At 40.6% G+C, this 20,959-nt stretch overlaps 1 protein-coding gene across 7 annotated transcripts in view; it reads right to left on the bottom strand.

Annotated features, from left to right (window-relative positions):
- Positions 1 to 20,959, bottom strand: part of NLGN1 (neuroligin 1) — a 394,750-nt gene that overhangs the window by 317,753 nt on the left and 56,038 nt on the right. For 5 of the 7 annotated variants that reach the window (XM_033006417.2, XM_033006419.2, XM_033006420.2 and 2 more), the window contains exon 1: positions 3,129 to 3,699. The exons of 1 other annotated variant lie outside the window; for it this stretch is intronic. The gene's annotated coding sequence lies outside the window, so the exon portion shown is untranslated. Of the gene's footprint in view, positions 1 to 3,128; positions 3,700 to 10,918; positions 10,959 to 20,959 lie in introns of those variants that run through there. One more of the 7 variants, XM_033006418.2, reaches the window with a different exon arrangement.

The following is a 20,959-nucleotide window of genomic DNA, read 5'->3' as shown; positions in this document are numbered from 1 at the left end:
GCAGTCATTCTGGGGAACGTAATGTCATCATTTGTCATTAAAACTATAGGATGTGCTTCCAATATGCAGTATGTGATGAAGTTTCCCCATCCACTTCTTTTTTTTGGCATCCCCTCCCTCCCTCCCTCCCTCCCTCCCTCCCTCCCTCCCTCCCTCCCTCCCATACAATCCCTTCTGCACCAACCAGGCAGCAGGGCGGGTCCCCCTCTGAAGGCATATATTCCTTCATAATGCAGAGCTTAGAAACAGGGCTACAGTAATGGAAACATGCTTTTATAACAGCCTCTAGTCAGCAGTCAGGATCTATTTTTTATCATTACCTGTTATCCTTACCATGGATGGATATGTGGGACTAATCAGAAATTATTGCTTACTCAATCAGATTGATTACTGCCCATCCTTTATTAAAAGAAATCCACAAAGGTTTCTGCTGGATCTCTGGCAAAATGTTATCTTTTCATTATTTGCTTTCAAAGAATGTCTGTCTCTTTTTACTCTTCTTTTTCACTATTTAATTTTTAAATAGTTTCTTTTTCATGTGATTAAAAAAACATAATAAATATGACATCAAACAAATAATTCAAAGCTAGTCAAAGATCTGTAATACAGCTCCACATCTCTATTAGAAAGGAATGTATATTTGCTTTTAATAAAGCCAAGCCAATCCATTATGAACTGAGACCATATCTAAGCCTCTGCTTTCTTCTCTTTTCCCCAGACTCCTTTTGAACAATTAGAGTGGTTTATGCTTGTGTGTATGCTAGTGGATATTAAATAAATATGCAAACTGATTAAAAGTTAAACTACCACCATTATCATGTTGAAATCCTCCATTCACTTGCAAATCAATTTATCTGCCTACAGCTCTGTCCCAGTCTTTAAATAACCCTCCTCAGCAGACTGCTCCACCTCCAGCCAAATAATCCAGAGCAAGCCCACTTTGTTAAGGATGTTTAAGTATCAACAGCTAGGATATTATCTTCTTACCCTAGCATAAGAAAAAGGGGCAAAATAACCAAAGCAGTAGAAGGACGACAGCTCTTCTCCTCGCTTCTACACAACTTACTGCCTTAAAGAACCTGAATACTCTCTGATGGCTTTCGTTGCTACTTCAGTTAATCACAAACCGGAGGTGTTCAGCCAAATCCTGCTTCCCAGCACACTTAGTATGATTACCCTTAGCCTCATTTTTCTCCCCACAGTCTGCATATGATTCACATGAAATACACAGAATAAATGGGATCTCTCCATATGTGCCTAAGGACCCCCTAATCATTTACCGAAAAACTGCTTTTGCAACATTGCTGCAGTCTGTCACTGTAGTCTAAGAAAAAGAGTGTCATTTATCAAAAGTAACTAAGAAGTAGTCTTCTTTAACCCTGCATCAGAAATAAAGGGGGGGGGGGGGGGGGGAGAAAAAGAGGGAAAAAAAACCCACCCAACCAGTATTTCCAAACATGGCTACTTAGCTTTTGGCTCCCAATCTGAAAATCTAATTTCAAAGATGCAAAAGTGGGCTGCCTGTTACAGCTGTTGAGCCCACACAAGTCTCAGTGCAGTCAATGGGAATCAGTATCTTTGAAAATCAGGGCCCTGAATAATGGGCTCTATTTTTAAATGCTCATTTATATCATACATGGGTCTTTCACTTGCCAGGTGCCCGTAATAAAGTACATGCAATTTCATCAGTATCCTTCGCTTCAATTAAGCCAGCCCAGAAAAAAAAGTAGGAGAAAAGGTCCCAAAGCTCACAGTGCTGCTCTTTCACCAGTAACAATAGTCTCTAGATGCATCAAAAATGCTGCTATTGTAAAAAACAAACAAACCGAAAAAACAACCCAGTTCTTAAGGAAGCAAGAAAAAGTTATTTTGAGCACTGTCACAAATACACGGTTCCAGATATGAATTATCTCTGTGAATTTACTAGTACAGTCTGGTCCCACTAAGGCTCTGGGTAAATGCAAATATTGCCACAGTGGATAGCAGTACTGGAAAAAAATATTTCCTAAACCAATTTCTTACACTTATGCTGGAAAAAAAGAAATCTGCTTCATTTCAAATTCACAGAACATCTAAACATGCTAAAAACATTCACTTTGATATTTATAGCTTCTATAAGCTATATTTCCATTTTATACTACTAGATTTTTAATGCCATAGTTGTTAGAGCTAAAACAAACTGGCCTTCCAGAAAGCAAAACCAGCAGCAAACTAAAAAGATATTCCTTAAAAAAGGTCAGCAAATTTGCAGAAGAAAATAGCTTGTCCAGATTGTGTCACCTGCAGCGGCAAGAACGAAACACTTTAATCAAGCTCTGTTTTGTTTTATTTAAACAATTATTTTCATGTAATTGCTCTGAAACCATATGCATCCTTAAAATGATTCGAGATAATATCCTTTCTCCTGATTCCAAGGTAACTTTCTGCCTTTAATTATCAGTCAATTAATATTAAGTAATTCGAGTGATTAATTTTAATTAAACCTGTTGAAAATTGATTTTTCCTTCAGCAAGCGAAGATGAGCCTTTAGTGCGATCGTCAGGAAAAGAGGAACGGGGGAGGGAGGGGAGAGAAAAACCAGTACTTAACACCCAAGCGAGAAGATGTCTGAAGAAGGAGCGGCAAAAAAAAAAAAAAAAAAAAAAAAATTCCCTCCACCAGGCATGGCAGCCGAGGCAGAGCACGGAGGCACCGGCCCCGGCCCCGCAGCTCCGCGCCGGGCCAAGGGCGGGCCCCGGCCCCCCCGGGGCGGCGGGGGAAAAGTTGGCTGAGGCGGCGGAGGGGCCGCGCTGGGGTGCGGAGGATGCGCGGGGGGGATTCGGGGTGTAAATCTCCCTGCAACCACCCTAACCCCCCCACACACACACCCCTCGGTTCGTGCCTCCGCGCAGCGTTTTTTTTTCCCCCGCGGCACCGCTCGGGCTGGCCGCCGCAGCCGCGCAGCCCCCGCGCAGTTATCATCTCCCTGCCCACAGACACGCACAGCCCCGATCCCCCCATCCCACCCCGGCTCGGAAACCGGCCCCGGGGTTCAGCCCCGCTCCCCGGCCCGGGGTCCCCGGCCCCCCCCCCCCCCCCCAGCCCCGGCCCGGGCTCGCCCCGCACGCCGAGAGCATCAAAGTATTTACCAGTTCACCGCCGCTTTTCTGTAATCGCAGCTGAAACTGTAATTCACTGGATTCGCCTCCTCCGGCTCTCTCCCAGCCGCCGTGAGCTGGAGGTTTCTCAATCGTGCCCCGGACACTTCCGAACCATATCGATTTTTATATATTTTTCTCCCCTTTCCACGGATCGGGGCGAGGGGAGGGGGGGGCTGGAAATCCCCATCCGGAATTCAGCCTCATCCGTGCCGAGCCACCTCCATTTAAATCCGACCATCAGGCAAGCAATAGAAATGATCAAACGCTACTTCTCTCCGTCTGCAAGCAGATAATCCTACTAATCCAACAGATCTCTCCCCGATCCGAAATTGCCCTCCAGACGAATCCCCTTCGCTTGATGTCCGGCGGGTGATCTCGGAGCCGCGACGGTGCCCCGAGGGGTGCGGGTGTGCGGGGTGGGGACGGGGGGGGTTACGGGGGGAGGGGGGGGGGGTGGGGGGAGGCGTTGGGAAGGGCTGGGGTGGCTGTTAATCTTTTTTGGCTCCTGGATGCACGGGCTCGCTAAAACCGCCGAGAACCCGGCTTTTTTTTTTTTTTTTTTTTTTTTTTTTTTTCCCCCCCCTATTACACGTTTCCACTCCAAATTGCTGCCGGATGAAAAATGGTACAAAGATACCCCCAGCGGCGGCGCGGCGAACAGCGCGGGCAGCCCCGGCCCCGCTCCGCGCCGCCCCGCGCCCCGCTCCGCACCGCCCCGCGCCCCGCTCCGGCCCCCCCCCCCCCCCCCCGACCCGGGCCATCTAGGGGGTCGCCACGGCAGGAAAGCGATTTGGGGGGGGGCCCCCCCGGTGGGTACCTGCAGGCGCATGAAGCACAGGTGTAGGCAGGGGGCAGAAAGTGTCGCCGCTGTGGGATAAAAAAAAAGCTGTAGACACCTGCGAGCGTGCAGGCTGCTGCCTCTTCGTAAATTATACCTGTGTGCAATACTCAAATATTTCACACGGGTATAATTTAGTAAGAAACCATGATCTTACTTAGACTGTCACTGTCTGCACACAAGATACATGTGACTCTGTTTTTTTCTTCCCTGCTGCTGCTTGAAATCTTTTAATTATTTTTCAATGCCTACTTTCTGTTTTTAATGGAGAAAAAAAAAAAAATGTATTCTCCGATCCTGGCCTTCGTGCTTTCTAGGATCACAGTAGAGAATGAAAGTTGACAACTCGGGGTATGTGGGGAGAAAGGAAGGCCAGATCAGAAAGGGAAGGGAAATAGTCCTTCGAATTCTGAAAGGTCTATTCACTTTTTAAGACCAGCCACAATCACACACTAAAAGATTATAAGCATCCTGAGTTAAGCCTCTTGTAGAGAGCTCATTAACACTCCTGTTATCTTACCAGAGACCTCCTCTCACATTGTGTTAAAAATCTGTATTTTGTTGCATTAACATCCACCCCGTTTTAAAACATTGACACTAATCAAGCACGGCGTACCCACTCATGTTTCCAAGCAGAGAGCCCCAGGCAAGGTCTGAAGGTGCCCAATAATTTGCGAAGCTGTTGCACCCCTCGCTGGAGGGCACACCCCGGCGGGGCGAGGGCCACTCCGGCCGCGTTGGGCTATTTCTGTCTCCGAGTCCCACCGAGGAGCTACAGCTAAATGGCTGTGGCAGGACTGACACGACACAGCAGCAGCAGTTTATCCTGTGACACTTCTGGGTACTGGAATAATTGTGTCCTGGACACGTTTTTCACCTGGTAAGTATCAATAATTATTATAGCCCACGATTAATTTTCAAAGTCCAGCATCCTTCTGTACTCTGAAGTTTAACTCTTTTGCTGCCACTGAAAGCATATGGCTCTCGGGTACTGGAGAAAAAGGCAGAACATACTCTTTGCTGACAGAGCAGTAGTAGGCATGTTGTAATGTTATTCTCAAGGGAACACTACAGGGAAAATATGTTTCAAAACTAGAAAGAAAATGTGCATATGAATATCAATCACTTGCCACCAGCCACAGATCAACCAACTGCCTAAAAACTATCACCAAAGAGGGCAATTCCAGGTGAGCTATTCTGCCATTCTTCATCCACACAAAACCCCCGAGTACTTTTATCTTTGGGTTGCTTTTTGCACTGAAAAGTAAGAAATAATGGTGACATAAAATAACTGCACCCTTATTGTCACTTGATGAGCCATTGGAATCCAGGAGTGTAAAGTTTTCTTCTCACTCCTTCAAAGAGGATTTATGTATCTTCCCCAGGTTCCCAGAGCACCTCATTGGAGTACTCCAAGTATCATTTAAGCATATTATCCCCTACCAACTATGTGAAAAAATCTACCCATTTATCCCTTTATCATAGGGGGTTTTTTGGTTGGGAGCTGGTAATTTCCATCCAATTTGCTATAACCCCACCTTTGGCCATCAAGTCTTCGCCTGATCCTAACCAATCTTTACTTGTGCAGAAATGGCACAAAGTTGTTGTTTGAACACATTAAGTTTTTCTTTAACTCCCCCTCACAGCAGTGATATGTGATAACAGTACCTACAAAACATCACTTCTACTCTGGCCTGTCCTTCGGGTTGGGGTCCCTTTCCCAAACTTTCCCACAGTCTTTCATTCTACTCCCTTCCTCTGTCCTTCAACACTTCTTACTTCTTCCCTCCAGGGACATCAGTAGCACAACAGCTCTCCTCTCATCCAAAATATCGCTGGAGAAAGAAGAGTACTGGCCTGTGGGGGGCAACAAGTTTTGTCCTCAGCTCCAGAAATGTTGTGCAGGTCTGGAAAGAGATACAGGGTTGGGAGAACAAAGTACAAGATTAATCTCTCTATACTGAGATGTGATAGTAAGCTCTGTGCCTGAACATAAACGTGGTAATGACGGTGCCCAAGGCCTGATACTACTGTATCTGATGCTGATTCAGTCTACATCCAGTATGTCCTTGCTTTAAAGACCTAAGTGGCCTACACACACATTTATTTGTACATACATATACACATGTATATATACACATATGTGTAAAGAGCATTTGGTCTCATGTGAAAGAAGGGGGAGATGAGCTTATAGTCAATTAGAACTTTGCTAACTATGTTTTACTATGCTCCATGTCAATAAATTAATTTTACTAAAATCTAAGGAATGCAAAACTGATTTAAAGGATGGCATTAGTTAACATTTAGTTCAGCTGAGTTTTGACAGGGAAAGAGGGATAAATTTCCATGGAAATTTCAAAGTCCAGCATCCTGAAATATTCTAAAATTTAAGTCTGTTCCATTTGCTCCATTTTAAGAACATGAAGCCCTTCACACAACCCTCACCTAAACACCTAACTTCTAAAAAGAGCAAAGAATAAAATCCAAATCTAAAAAGAAAGAAGGTACCAACTAGAAGTCCAAGCTGAAATACGTATCTAAGGTAGATAAAGTATGTACCTGAAGCATTAATGGTAAGAAAGCTTTTTTTAAGGTAACACAAGTTTCATGAGCTATTGAAAGATATAACTTAAGATAGTAATATGTGTTTTTTTCAAGGATAGATTTTATCAGACTGTATTTCTGATGAAAAAAAGATTAATATTTCAAGTAGGTAGAAAAGGCGAAATTGTTTACATCTAGAAGATTCTAAATATGCTTTATTTTGTCTCTAGATAGCTCATTGAATTGTTTCTTGCAAGTGACATCATTAAATATTTTCTTTGATTTCATGTAACTTATTTAAGATTACTTGCCTCTGTCCGTTTATATTCTTTAGATTGCCCCCAATTGCCAAATCTTTGCTTGAATTACAATGCCTGTCTACAATCTGCTTTAGTTAGCTCTAACTACTCAGTTATTGCCATTCATTTGGTTTAACCTTGCCAAGAAGAGCCGCTCAAAGAGGCCGTTCCTCTTCACAGCATAGCCATTAAAGCTCTTCACATGGATACAGGGTACTGACAGTCCCTCAGTCACTTCAAACACTCATTACTTATCATTTGTTTTCTTTAATATTATTGTTTTATCCTAAAACAAGCACATTTGAGAAATTATGATGCTTTGCTTGTATGGCAAAGAACTCACACAGGAATGGTCAGACTTTCACGTATCAAGAATCAAGAAAACAAGATGTACACAGTGGAAGGGTTTCAACTTTAACTGCATTCACTCTCAGCCACAGAAGTGCCCAAGCCTGTACTCACACCCCGCACATCCCTCCCACCGCCTCCTCCGCAACGCCTGCCTTCAGCGGTCAGGGTCACTGGTTTTCCTCCTCCTGGCCCGTGATGAGTATCGTACATTTTGTCATCTGGTAGGATTTGTATTCTGACATCATACAGGTTGTCCTTGGTGACATTCGCTTTTTATCATTAGCACCTTGTACTGGAATTTTTAATTGGCTATGTTGTATCTCTGCACTGTAGATTTATTTTGCATTTTCATTTAATTAACAGCCATGACCAATGGCCTGATAGATGGCAAAGCATTCTGTGAAGTAGAATCCTACTGGATTAAAAGCTTTGCTGGAAGGTTTCAAACACCCATTCAGCCTGAACTTCTCAAAGGCAATTTTCTTTCAAGTAGTGTTTCCAAAACACAACACTGGAGGACGCTGGAAGAGGAAACAAACAGGATCCGAGGATGACACAAAACCTCTTCCTACAGACTCATCCCTCTCTCCCCAGGTTGATTAGATGCTCAGATGAGCAGAATCCACCCGTGCTTATTCTGAGATTCAGAATTTCGGGTTCTTTCGGGTGCTGTTAAAGGACTGATATTGATAAAGAAAGCCATCGCCAGTGTTCTTACCGGAATTTAATCAGCAGATTACAACACGTTACGACACTGTGCTTGCCAGGGAATTCTGAATTAACTATAAAATCCATTTCCTTGGTTATGTGGCTGTGAATACTTTTAGTCCAGAAGAGTTTTATGATTTTGTTCCTTCCCAAAATTTCAGTTAGTCCTCGAAATCAGAATCTACCAGTGCCTTGGTTTAAAGTGACCAAATATAGGAGAGTATAGGGCTAGACTTTTTTCTTTTTTAAATTACAGAAAGCATTTATACAAAGAGTTTTCTGTTTACACTATGTGAAAGTCAACATATCCCTAGTTTTTTAAATAAATTAGTTTAAAACTATAATTGAAAAGGGTACATACTGTATACTTCTTCTAATGTAGTAAATTTTAAAGGATACAAGGACATTCCCAGTGGAAGTTGGTATGCTCAGTCAGTATTACATGCAGTTTATATTCTTTTAGACCAGGTAAGCAAATGAGAGAGAACTATGGGCCACCTTCATCTCTGATGTAAAGAAATGGAAGTCAGAGGAACCTCATCAGAGAATTATGTTTCCTAATACCTAACCTCAGCAGAAAAAGGAACATGTAAGCTGGACTGTTAGCATTTGCAAGTGAACATAATAAATTGTTTTCCGCATGCATTTACTGAGGAATACCTTTTACTTTTTTACCAGCCAGTTTCGATAAGCAAAGAAAGCTTCAACTTCTGTGAATTAAGAGCTGATGAAACCTTGACACTCTCTCAGTACTGATAAAGCACTTTAGGCCTTTATTTAAATCAGTCAGTAATAAGATGACTGAAATACATCATGATTTTACTACGAGCTTCTCTTGGCGTCTGTTTGCCCCCAGTTACGATTGCACTGATAACTTGGTGACCGATACAATTAGCCTGGCTGTTGTGGCTGCTGGCCAAGAGAGCCAAAGATATTTCTTAAAACTTCTTTTCAGATGCACCAAACAACATGATCCATTCATTAGAACTCACGCAGTCCCAGTTAATTCCTGACAACTGAAGAAGATGAGATTCGAAAACACTCTTGAAAAGCCACTTCTAACCTGGTTTATGCGAGCTGCATTTGAAAGAGGCTGGAGTGGTCTTGGGTTTGGGCACTGGGCTTGGCAGTCGGGGGCAGACCTCTCTTCTGGCTTTGCCAGTGATCAGCTGGAGACCTCGAGCAAGCTATTTTATCTTCCCTCTTTTTTAACTCTGCCTAATCCCTTTTGCTTTTTCCATCAGTGGGGCAGAGACAATCTTCCCCTACCGAGGAGAAGGAGGAGGAAGGAGGCTAGGGATTCCCAAGCAGAGGAGGAGAGGGGGGTGGAGAGGCAGTGCCGAGGCTGCGGGGAGCAGCCCAGCTCTGGCACTGCCCGGGCGCTGCCGGCTCTGCCAGCCCCAGCTGCTTGGCACCGGCGGGCGCCGGCGTTCGCAGGTGCAGCGGCGGGTCCGTGTTGCTACGGGGCATTGATAGACCTCTGAAAGGGGCCAGGCGCCGGAGAGAGTTGCGTGGGACAAACTGTTTTTGTGGAGGAGTCGATATAAGGGGTTTATGAAATTCTGCCACAATAAGCGTCAGAAAATAATGAACCAACGGAAAAACACTTTGGAGAAGAAACGGCCCTGTATTCCGCAGGCATTAATCAGCCTCCGTAGTGATGGGAAAGCCAGGAGATGGTATCAATGTGAAAATACCATTGTACAAACAGTAATACATTCACCTGCTTATCTTAGTAAGTTTTAAAGCTCGTGGTGTCTGGAAATCTGATTCACTGCACAAATGACGAACGACACAAAACTGACATGTACAGGCAAGAACATACCGGGAAAGCAGTAAGTACAGAAATTGCCAAGAATTTCCAAAGCAGAGACACCTAAAGAGGTCCTAAACTGAGGGACCTGAAGAAATGTCATCTTTAACAGGCAAGGTGGGTAGGGGACACTAATCCTTTTGAGAATACAGTCACTTTTAAGAAAGTAAACTGATGGCAGATCACATTACTTGTTATTTCTGAAAATCTCACTGTGGTATAACCAAGCCATTATTTATAGCCCATTAGTATTATTCCTGTAGAATCTAATTATTCTACTGATTTAATAGCAGAGTAGCAACATCAAATTTTTTCATTCTAGCTGTGTAATGGGTGCATGTTAGATTGTGTGCCTTTGTGTCTCTGGCTGCACATGATAGTACCAGATCTACAGTAGCTGGCTGTCAAGTCTCACAGGAAAGCTGGAGAGACAAACAGCACCTCTGTTCTATGCAAAATATCTACAGATACCTCTGTTTGCTATGACAGGAAAAATACAACCTCAGGAAGCCTTATCTGGCATCCTTGTAGGCAGGCAAGGGAGAAAAAGAATGAAAGAAAAGAGAAAGAAAGGACAATAGAGAAACTGCAGCATCCTAGAAGCCTGTTATTTAATTGATGTCATAACTCAGGAGAAAATATTATCCTCTATATACTATGGTCATGTTACAGTATGCATGCTACATGGACTTTGAAATCTCAGTTGTTCTTTATACAAGATCTGCTAGAACCATCTAAAAGTTAAATCTATACAAATACTTTGTAACACTTATCTGTGGCCAAACTGAATCCCACACCCAGAAAGACATGACTTTGAATTTTAATTTTCAAATTTCTAGAAGGTCTTGGTTGCAGAATACTACCTTTTTTTTTTTTTACCCACAACTGGCATTTGCAGAACTTAATGAACAATGTATCTAGCATTCAGAATAAGCACAATACAGATTAATCTCATTCTGTACAGCAAACTTTGGCATTCCCTTGCCATAGAAAGTGAGCACAGTGATTCTCAGGAAATAGTTTCTCCATCAAAACGAAAGTATTCATTAGTTTTCTGTTTCTCAGGCTTTTCACTTTCTTTCTTATTCCAGACAAACAGGACACCAAAATTTCCTATTACTTTTAGTAATGATGCTATAAAATTTTTGCTGGCAAATATTATTCCAGGCTGAGAAGATTATTCCTATAGCTCAGGAAAAAAAAAAAAAAAAAATCTCAAACCCACCTGTGGTCTGTACATCCGCCGGCAGAGGGGGCAGCCAGAGCGGCTGCATTGCCTGCACGGCTGAGCCAGCCACCGCCGCTGCTTCAGCTTGTTTCTAGAGGTGGACAAATATAACGAGGCATCTCATGTTACAGTATGGGTGCAGTTCAGTACTTAACAGTATGTACAAATTGCACGGCATCTGCTTTTCTCAGCTTCTCATTTTCTTTATTCACAACCGTTCTCAGTGTTTATAGCGATGCAGGGCTTATGTTGCACACATGCAATTCAGAGACTGCAAGAAAGGCGTGCAAGCTCACGTATCTTATGACTGCAAATGTAAGAGATGTGTCTGTAAGATATTTTCATAATCACAGGATTAAAAAAGGTGTAATTCCTAAGTTTATTTCTATTTTATCTTCAGGCCTTTATTCAGGCTTCAGTCAAACAAAACTTCCACTGAAATAAACCAAAAATATTTCCCTGAAACTGGGAATATTAGCTTTCCAAGATGATGTAAATTAAAGGGCGAAGAAGCATTTGTTTACAAAGGGGATATTGCAGCAGCCCTTGTTAAAAGGGAAATTATCTCAAGGCGGTATTTGCCTCCTTCCACAACCACCTGTGGGTTAAACAGTCCTGGGTGATGGGACTGGGCACTGCTGCTGAGCAGTCAGTTCTACAGCACTTAACAGCCTTTTCTTTTGAAACTATTTTGCAGTAAGGCTGGCACAGATGTGAATAAGACTATATCTGTAGAAGCATTTGAATACGTTTGCTACAGTGCAGTGTTTCACATCTGTAATGTTACTTGCCGTGCCTGGGCTCCCCAACGGTCTTGGTGTCTCTGAAGGCCAAAAGGAAACATCGGGATTTAGGTGGGATTTGGGCTGTGGCGACCTAAGCACAGTGTTTCAATCAGCCTATAACTCTGTTAGATTTTTTTCAGCACCTACAGAATAAAGGAAAACATGAAGTTGTGCTTGACAATGCTGAATTGCAGAGGTGAGCAATTATCAAAGAATGAGCACAATGTAATAATCACAAGGTACACAGCATGAAAGGTTTTGTGACGGGTGAAAATGAACACATTTACACAAGATGGAGCTAAAATTTCAGTCTAAAATTAAGGATATACTTTTCTTTTTGAGGAAGTATTTGTTGATCTGAAGACCAAAACAATAGTGCTTGTCTCATTAGCATGTGCAAAATAAATGACAACCTCTTTCAGTATGATCTTAGGTTTGGTTGTAGGTTCCCTTTCAAAGACTAGACAAGATAAAGCACCTTGCATTAGCATACCTATCTGACAAGATGACATCTCAGAGCGGTTTAGTAAAATATGATGGTAAATTTTACATGTTGATAATCTCTGCCTAGTATGAGTATAATCAGTATTGTCCATTCCTTTCCTACAGAGCTATCCACGATGGTAACAACCAGCAACATCTCAAATGAAATGTCTCAAATCTCAGTACAGTCCCTGCAGCCATCTAGTTCATCAAAGTATGAAACAAGCTGAGGAGAGCTCATGTTCAACGATGCTCTGAGGGAAAATGACTGTCTGGCACCAGCACTGGAAGTAGGATGTGGCTGACTGATGATTTAGGATTGTTTTTTGAAAATACTGGGTAAATTGAGTAATTTGAACCAATCATGGAATATAACGTGCAACACAACATTCTTCTACCCTCCGGTATCCCTCCTGGGAAATCTGGAGTGGTGGTGAGTACATTTATCAAAAAAATAATGACCCCAAACAGACTCCTTGAAGCCTAAGGTGTTTTTTTTTATAAGAGGACTCTGGGGAACTAATTAGGAGGAAATAGCTCCTCAATGTCCCGAGTGAACTCCCACTGAGAAAATAAACAATTTACTGACTCACACAACTACAGATATCCAAAGATAGTTGTCTTTATAGCATGAATTTTTGCAAATATGGAACACAGAACGGCATGCAGAGGCAATGTTTGATAATGGAAAAATGGTATATGTTCAAGGATCCACATTTGTCATGATTACTCCAATTTTTATCTTTGAACTGGGAAAAAGAATTAAGATACACCAAAGAGGTGTGCAGTACTGTATTTTCTTCATAAATTAATATGTAAAGATGAGGTTACTTTCTACGTATTTTTATAGCCTTTAACCAATTTCCTTGCTATGTTATGTTCCATTTGTTCTTTGGAGAACAGAAGGTGCAAGAGTTTTGGGTGTGGACATTTGCTGGCTGTCAGAAACAAATGTTCTAGAACCAGCTTTGAAAACACTCAGTTTTGCAAATATTGAATCTTTTGGACCTTCTTCCCAGAGCAGAAGGCCGAGTATTTTGATCAACAAAAGAATAAAGCAATGTGAATGGAAAACAGCGGCAGTGTATCTATTCAAAAGGTATAGACACCCAGGAATAATGTAGGATATCAGAGGGAGGTATGACAAGAAGTAAGGGCAGCACATTAATATTTAGACTGAGCATCAGTAGGAATGTCCTGTCAATGTGATGTGTGGAATTATCCTAAGGGAAGTAACTTAAGCTCGTCACTGACAACCATTGCTTTTTCAACATTTCAAGTTGGCAGCTCTGTATCTATACCAAACATTCTCATCACCCCTTTCATTTTATGATAAACACACCAAAAAAAAAAAAGTATGTAATCAATAGCAGTGATAGGCCTATATGAAATAGCTTTGTGTTGTGAGAAACTGAAATGGAACACTTGATCTGGATGGAATAAGTGTGCAGGATTCACTCTGAATTTTATTAAAATCCCAGCACCCTGGAAACATCATGATTATGTTTGAACGACTCATCTTAGGGCCTTATATGAACAGCTCAGAAACATCCCAAATATTTGGAAGGAGCCTTAAGAAAGTACTGTTGAAGAAAACTTAGCTACTGTGGCAAGACGCAAAGCTAAGTCACTTATTGTTTTCATTGCTGAATATCTACAGTTAAGAGTCCCATTCTCTTAGGATTCTGAGGATATTTCTTATGGCCAATGGCAAGAGAAAAAAAAGGGTTTGAGATAGTAATAAAAACTGAACACACCGATTCCATATTAAGCAATAAATACGCTCACTCATATACAGTATCCTTTCTTAATAGTTCAGTTCCCTCGTGCTTTTAACATGCTCTCTTTAGAAGGTCTTGTCAATACAAATGGTCTTCCAAGTAAAAGAGTCAATCCCTTAATATAATTTGATAATCAGCATTTCCCAGAGATATGTATTAAATTCCAGCTGCTCAATTCCTCTCCATCCCATCCACACAGCCTTCCTTTCTTTTTCTCCCACTGATGTCCCAGCACATCCTCTCTACTCATGTCCACACTGGTTAGGCTGCAAGAAGTTGTGGGCAGGACCTATGCTATAGTTTTCATTTTATACTTTCTGGAGCTTGTAAAAGCAGAATCCCAAGAGCTTCATACTGGGCATCTCTATCCCTGACACTTTATCAATTGCTCTTCTCACTTTTATATAACTGTGGTTAAAATCTGACATGAACATCTTCTTTGTGGAATCTTCTCAAACCCCCATGGTCTACACAGTTATAATTCACAGTTTCAAGCCCATATTACTACTACTCCATCTTGTACTTCATGCATCTATTTTAAAAAACACTATGTAACTAACTTGGGCACAGTGTTCAGCATACAATGCCTTGATAGATTAAAATAATGATGTGAAATGGGGAAAACTATGCTGAGATTATTTGTCTCATGTCCTCTTCGTGTTTGGGGCCTCTGAAGAAATTGTGGGTGAAAATAATTTCAGAAGCGATATACAAAATGTTGTTCATCACATCAATGTTAGCATAAATTGTATCTGATTTATAAAAGAACTTTGCTAGAAGGAATATTTAGAGAGTTCATTCTGACGAGATATCATCCAAAAGAAGATTTATATATTATAAGGTTTAGATCACTGTAGATTGGTGAAACGTGATTGCACACAACTTCCAATTTCATTCTGCCTTTCTCAGAAAAAGGCATCCAAACCAGCAATCATTTATCTTTGATTTAAGCACAATTTGATGTCTACTTAATATACATACAAAATATTTCAAGACAGCACAAAATGTGCATTTGACAGCTTTCCAAAAGACACCAGTGAATATTAATATTTTTGCATTTACAGGCATAAATTCACGGGTGGCTCTCATGCTAGATGACTTGAAAAAGTCTCTGCAATAATATCTTCTATAAAAAGTATTCATTTATTCAGTATTTTAGTTGCATATTCTTCATGCATTATTTCCTGCAATGCTTATAGGATCATGTTATTCAGAGATTCTGTTACTATTTACCCATACAACACCATTACTACTTGAAATACCAAGAAAATGCTGATTTGCAGGGTTTTTCCACAGAACAGATTGTAATGATTATAACAGTCTACAGAAACTCTCTATAAAATATGACTGGCATAACTATGCTCTAGAGAGCAATGGTTAAATAATAATATACATACATAACGTCATTATTATATTGATTTATACAGATGCAATATTACCTAGACTATATGCGAAAGAAAAAAAAATGACAGCTGTTAATAAAAGGAAAAACTAGTCATAGAACTTAAGCAGTCAAGAAAAAAATTTAAACCAATGTTAAACAACACGTATATATTATTCTCTGTCTCACATCTGTGTTCTGAAACATCCCCAAAGCAAGCATTTTATAAATAAAAGAGCAAACCAGCTTCTAAACTTCTTGCTATTCACAGCAGGTTTGATTTGACTCGGTTAGGGAAGAAGATTTCTCTAAACAAAGCCTTCTAAATACAACATCTTTTCCCCCAAACCTGTCAGCTCGTTATTAGTTCTTTAGGAAATTGCGGACCACTAGCAGTGAATGGTAGGTTCAAGATATGCATGAACTTCGGTGACTGAAGGAGCATTGAGACTTATCTTAGCCTACACTGGAAATTTTCGAAGCTACATGGCTGTACCAGCTGAAAAAAAAAAGGCAGCGACACACTTTTATATTATGAGTTGGTATACACAGACATTGTTATTTTTGTAATAAAATTCTTGAGAGCGTAAAACCCCACATAAAATAAGGTTAAAGGTATTCCGAACAGTCATTACTGCAATCAACATGTGTTTCTCAAACTGTTTTTTGACTTAAATAAAATTCAGGCCAGAGGACAGCTGGAGGCTTATGGCTCCTACTGAAAGAAACATGTCTAGTGAGACAAGATCAGCTTTTGTATACTTTTGTTTTCCTGTTAAGCATCCAGATCGTATTTCCATTGATTCATAGCCCAAACTTCTCTCTTTCAGCTCTGTAGTGATGGAACCGTCAGACAGAAAATATACTTTTGCTCAGATTATGTCCCAACGTCTTTACTGATTCCTTAACCTATCTACAACACAGGTCTTTATAGATGATACTTGGTTCAAAAGGACAGAAAATGAAAATATTAAGGGAGCTATAATGGAAGATATAAATCCTCTCCCTCGTTCAGATTTAATATCTGATTGTCCCAATGATATCATTGTGCAAGGCATGCAAAATGCAATGAAGACAGGATGGTAAACTCAGAGGAAGGAGTTAAAAGTAGGATTTTTCTGCACTCTTATGGAACATGTAAATAATTTAGAACTTGTGTACCAAAATTGCACCTCATCTTCTACTGTATGTTATGATGTGCACAAGATACAGTTTTGTATGCTCTTTCAATTTCTTAAACAGACTAAATTCCTCAAATTATGCAACATAACAAAAATAAAACACCAGCTTCATCTGATTTCATGAAAGCCAGTGGCCTTAACACAATAAAATCTAATACTGGTTGAAACAGGCAGACAAAGTGAAACTTATCAGCTAAATAATACATTTAAGTCAAATATACCAAAAGAAGTGAAGCATTTACAATCTTTGGACACCATATGCTAATACATACCTATTCAGGTTATCCAAAGTATTGAATGGAACATGGTAGCCCACAAGAAAACAGATAAATCCAAGTCCATGAGGAAGGGCAATGAATGCCCACTCCTGGCAGCGTGATGCTAGGACTGACCTCAGCTAACTGCTAAAAACACAGAATGAATCAAGAAGGGCAGAACTTGTGATGTGAACAGGAAGACGGACACAAAATGACTGTTACACCTTATGACAGAAATCTGAAAAATATTGCACAGTACCTGAATTTTCCATACTGACTTCATAAATCAGGCACAGTAACCCTTCTGCAACATTTCCCAAGCACCAAGGTCATGTGCATTTGGTAAGTGAAGATGCTGCACCAACTGCACCGAGTGTGTTAGTTGGGCAAAGTCCACGTCTCCCTGACAAACTAGGAGGTCAAATCAAGACAGAATAAATATTCCCTTTCTTCTAGTTCTAAATGCACCTAAGAAGGCAGTATGGATGATGACAGAGCCATGAAAGGGTATATAAATGCTTCAGGACAGGTTCCACTCAGCACTTGCAGGACTTTATTTTAATGGTTAAACTAGTGCAAAAAAAATGACTCTTCTTCTCCTTTAAAAGCTGCCATGTGCCATTGACAGCTGAGATGATTTACAGGGGCCATCATAAACCTCAGCTTGTGCTTCTCAACAGTTCCTTTTTATTCAAGACAACAAAGTAAAATGGGCTGCAGATTAGGCTCTCCTGCTGTCTTAAATCATGAAATAATTGCGTTGAAATTGATCACAACCTCGTGTTGTGCTTCTCTAAATACCTCAGAACTATTCTTCTAAAGTAAACCAAATCAAAACAACCTATGCTCCCATCTAAAAAGAGCCTAATGCCAATAACAAGCTTGCCTTTCCACTAGCAGCCAAAACATTACCACTCCCAGCCTGATAATCTCTGCAAATTAAAACATCCAGCAACGTTTAAGCACTGTATATCAAGTGAAGACTTGACAGGGATTCCCATCAAGTCCTCCTTGCTAGGTAAAGAGAAGACCTTCAAAAGAAATTTGATTGGTGATATATTTCTCAGGTCCAGAGGGGCTTCATATTGTGCCCTAATGTATTACTTCAGTACATCATTTATATGCTTCTCCTACAGCATCAGTCATCACTAATGGCCTAAGACCTTTCCCATCTTTCACACAGCATTCATCAGAACTGGCTCCTCTCAACATTTTTGTCCCTTTTTGACCAAGGTACCGATTGCCATCTAAATTCATTATCATCAAAACATGACAGCTGCAGAGCTGGCTGTTGAAAAGCAAGATTAGATTCCTGAAAGCAGAATTCCGTTCCTCATCTTTGGTTTCAGTGGGGAGCTGTGGAGTGCTGCTTCCAGATTGCAGAGGTCCTCACCTCTCAGACTGTTTCTGGTGTAGCAAGCAGCTGCTCTGAAACTCCACCAGTATAATTGGCTTGCAGCTACCTTTCCCTTTCAATCCAAAATGCAAGAAAACTTCTGTTTAATGTACTCCATGTGCAAACCCATCATTGCTTTACTCTGGAGAAGTATAAATGGCTTGCACTGCTAATAACACAAGTCTTTTCAGGAGAAGAATAAAGAGGCTTAGACAGGTCTCTGCTTCTTCCTTGCAGAGCATGAAAACCAGCAGAGTATGCCTTTCCAGGAGTGCTTTTGTATTTTCCACGGGATGTCTCCCTAAAGTTGCCAGAATAAGTTCCCTTCTGCCTCTTTCAAACCTTTCCCTAGTACAGGCTACATTTTTTGCACAAAAAGTCTACAACCTGTTTTTGACTGGAATAGTATAAAACTGAAAGGACAGCTTCCTAAGTTCTGACTTCAGTCTTGCTGATACTTCCTAAGGGAGGACATAGGTATTCTTCAGCAATATTTGCCAGGCAAAATGTACTTTGTATTGCCAGTATCTGTCCTATACTTCAATCCAAAGAGTAATGCCACCATTCTGGTATAACTGACATAATACAGAATAGCTGGTCATTATAAATCACAATGTCCTAATGAAGGATAAAAAGAAAAGGAACATTTATGTGGCACATATAATTCACGGAACATTTATATGGCATTTTTCAAGAGCTGAAAAGGTATATGGACAGAGGGTGAGAAAGGAGGAGAAGTGAAATAAAGAACCGTATGATATACTCACAGGATGTCTGTTCTGAGTGCAGACAAATTTCTGAAAACTTTTTAAAGGTCATGGTTACTCAAGTTTACACCAAAAACTTCAGGATTTTTCCCTCTTCCTTGCTGATCTTAATGTGTCATTCTCCTTTGTGATTTCATGCTATGTCTAAGCTAGTTACTATTCAAAAATGATGTATACTTATGATGCAATATATTACTGTAATAATTAATAATAATTTACTTCAGGTTTTCAATTAGTGTGACTGCTGACATGAAATATGGTGCAGAACAATAAGAATACTAACAATAGAAATAGCAACAAGAGACATAACTGTTCATACAGTACAGGGAAGCTGCATTTATTTTAGGAGATCTTGCTAGATTTCAGCAGGATTTAATCAGCATGATAGGAGACCTCCTATGAGCATGTGAACTTTGATGTGTGAAGAACCTTTATTTCTGTGTAATTGTTTGTTTCATTTCTCCTGTGCCATTTTGAAGGCTTCCTTGTCACTAGTACTCCAGATCAAATTCAATAACTGAGATCCTTAATTTTACCAAGCCCTGAAAAGCCACTTAAATCATCAATCTCACCATGACTTTCCTGGGAGTCCCACGGAAGGGAGCCTTGGCAACTGACAGTCTGGGTGCGAGCACTAAATAAGGTAGGAAAATAAATACGCTGTGTTTCCAATAAAAGGAATGGTATCACTGAGCCCTGCAACACATGGCTTGCTTCTCCCAAATTGCACCATGCCATCTCTCTTTTGGAAGGAAATTTAGCAGCAGGCGTACTGACCCTGCTGTTCAGCCACCCCTGTCAGTCTCAGACAGTTTTTCACTTTTCTGGAAAAGGTGAAAGCCACAGACACATCCCCACAAACCCTTGCATGCAATGAATCTGGCTGCTTGACCTTCGTAATTTTAAAAGATAGGGAACTTCCAATGCCATACAGCAGTGAATGCTCTTTTCTAGGCTTCAAACTTTGGTGGTTCTGGTTTGTTTTTTTACTTTTTTTTTTTGGGGGGAGGGGAATTTTTTTGTCTGCTAGCATAATGGGATTGCTCATATTTATTGCTGGTGAGAGATGAGCAGGTTAATGTTGAGACTGTAAAATAAAACTCCTCTTAAAGTCAGAGTAACGTAGCAGCAAGTACTGGTATCTTCTGAAAACTTAAATGAGTCTGCCAAAATGGTTACATATGTAGCAAGAGCTGACAGTAAATCCAACTCTATGGTCCTAAAGAGTAAGTGTAATCACTATTTTATCTCCATTTAAGTGATACATTAGGACAGAAGGAACACCACTGTGTTCCTAGCTGCGCAAACAGATATTTAACAATGGTAGCGTTTTATGCAAACGACCTATTAAGCTACTAAGAAAGTGCCAAAAAATGTAGCAAAGTAATTAAATAATGGACAAGGCCTGAATTTTATTATAAGCTTTCCAAACCACAAAAACAATGCCAAAAGATAGTATAAATTTAGTATTGTTTGAAATTCTCTGGCACTATGGATTCTTGAAGTCCTGTACTCTGGTCTACTCTTTATTACTCATCCACAAAACATCTAGCAATTTTTATTACAAGTCCCATCCATTACAGTATTAAACTTAAATTCAATATACACTGCAAGGTCATGATCCCACTGGTGATGAAAAATCTGTGTCTGGTACAGCTTGCTTCATTTAAGGCTTAGATCTCTTGACTTACTAAAAAAATGTGACTTGCAGAAGGCACACTCAGATGTCAGAAAGAGTAGACTCAGCATCAGGGTGGAAAGTTTACCTGGTATCTCCAACCAGTTTAACTGGATGACAGACTGTATTTATTAAGACCTTCTGATGTTAGTGTTCTGGAATAAAACCCCTCTAGTTATCTGATGTCAAAGTTGAAATTAGTCCTTCGGATCAAATAACAACAACAAATAAATATTTAAGCCAAGCTGCATACGCATTATACCTGCCGCTGGCTACAGTAAGTCTGTAATCTTTGGGATCACTTCAATTTTACTCAATATTTGCTAAGT

Source organism: Tyto alba, unplaced genomic scaffold, assembly GCF_018691265.1.
Source record: "Tyto alba isolate M040663 unplaced genomic scaffold, T.alba_DEE_v4.0 Super-Scaffold_10, whole genome shotgun sequence".
Taxonomy (NCBI): Eukaryota; Metazoa; Chordata; class Aves; order Strigiformes; family Tytonidae; genus Tyto; species Tyto alba.
The sequence above is the reverse complement of the archived record's forward strand: the minus strand, read 5'-3'. Positions and strand labels throughout refer to the sequence as shown.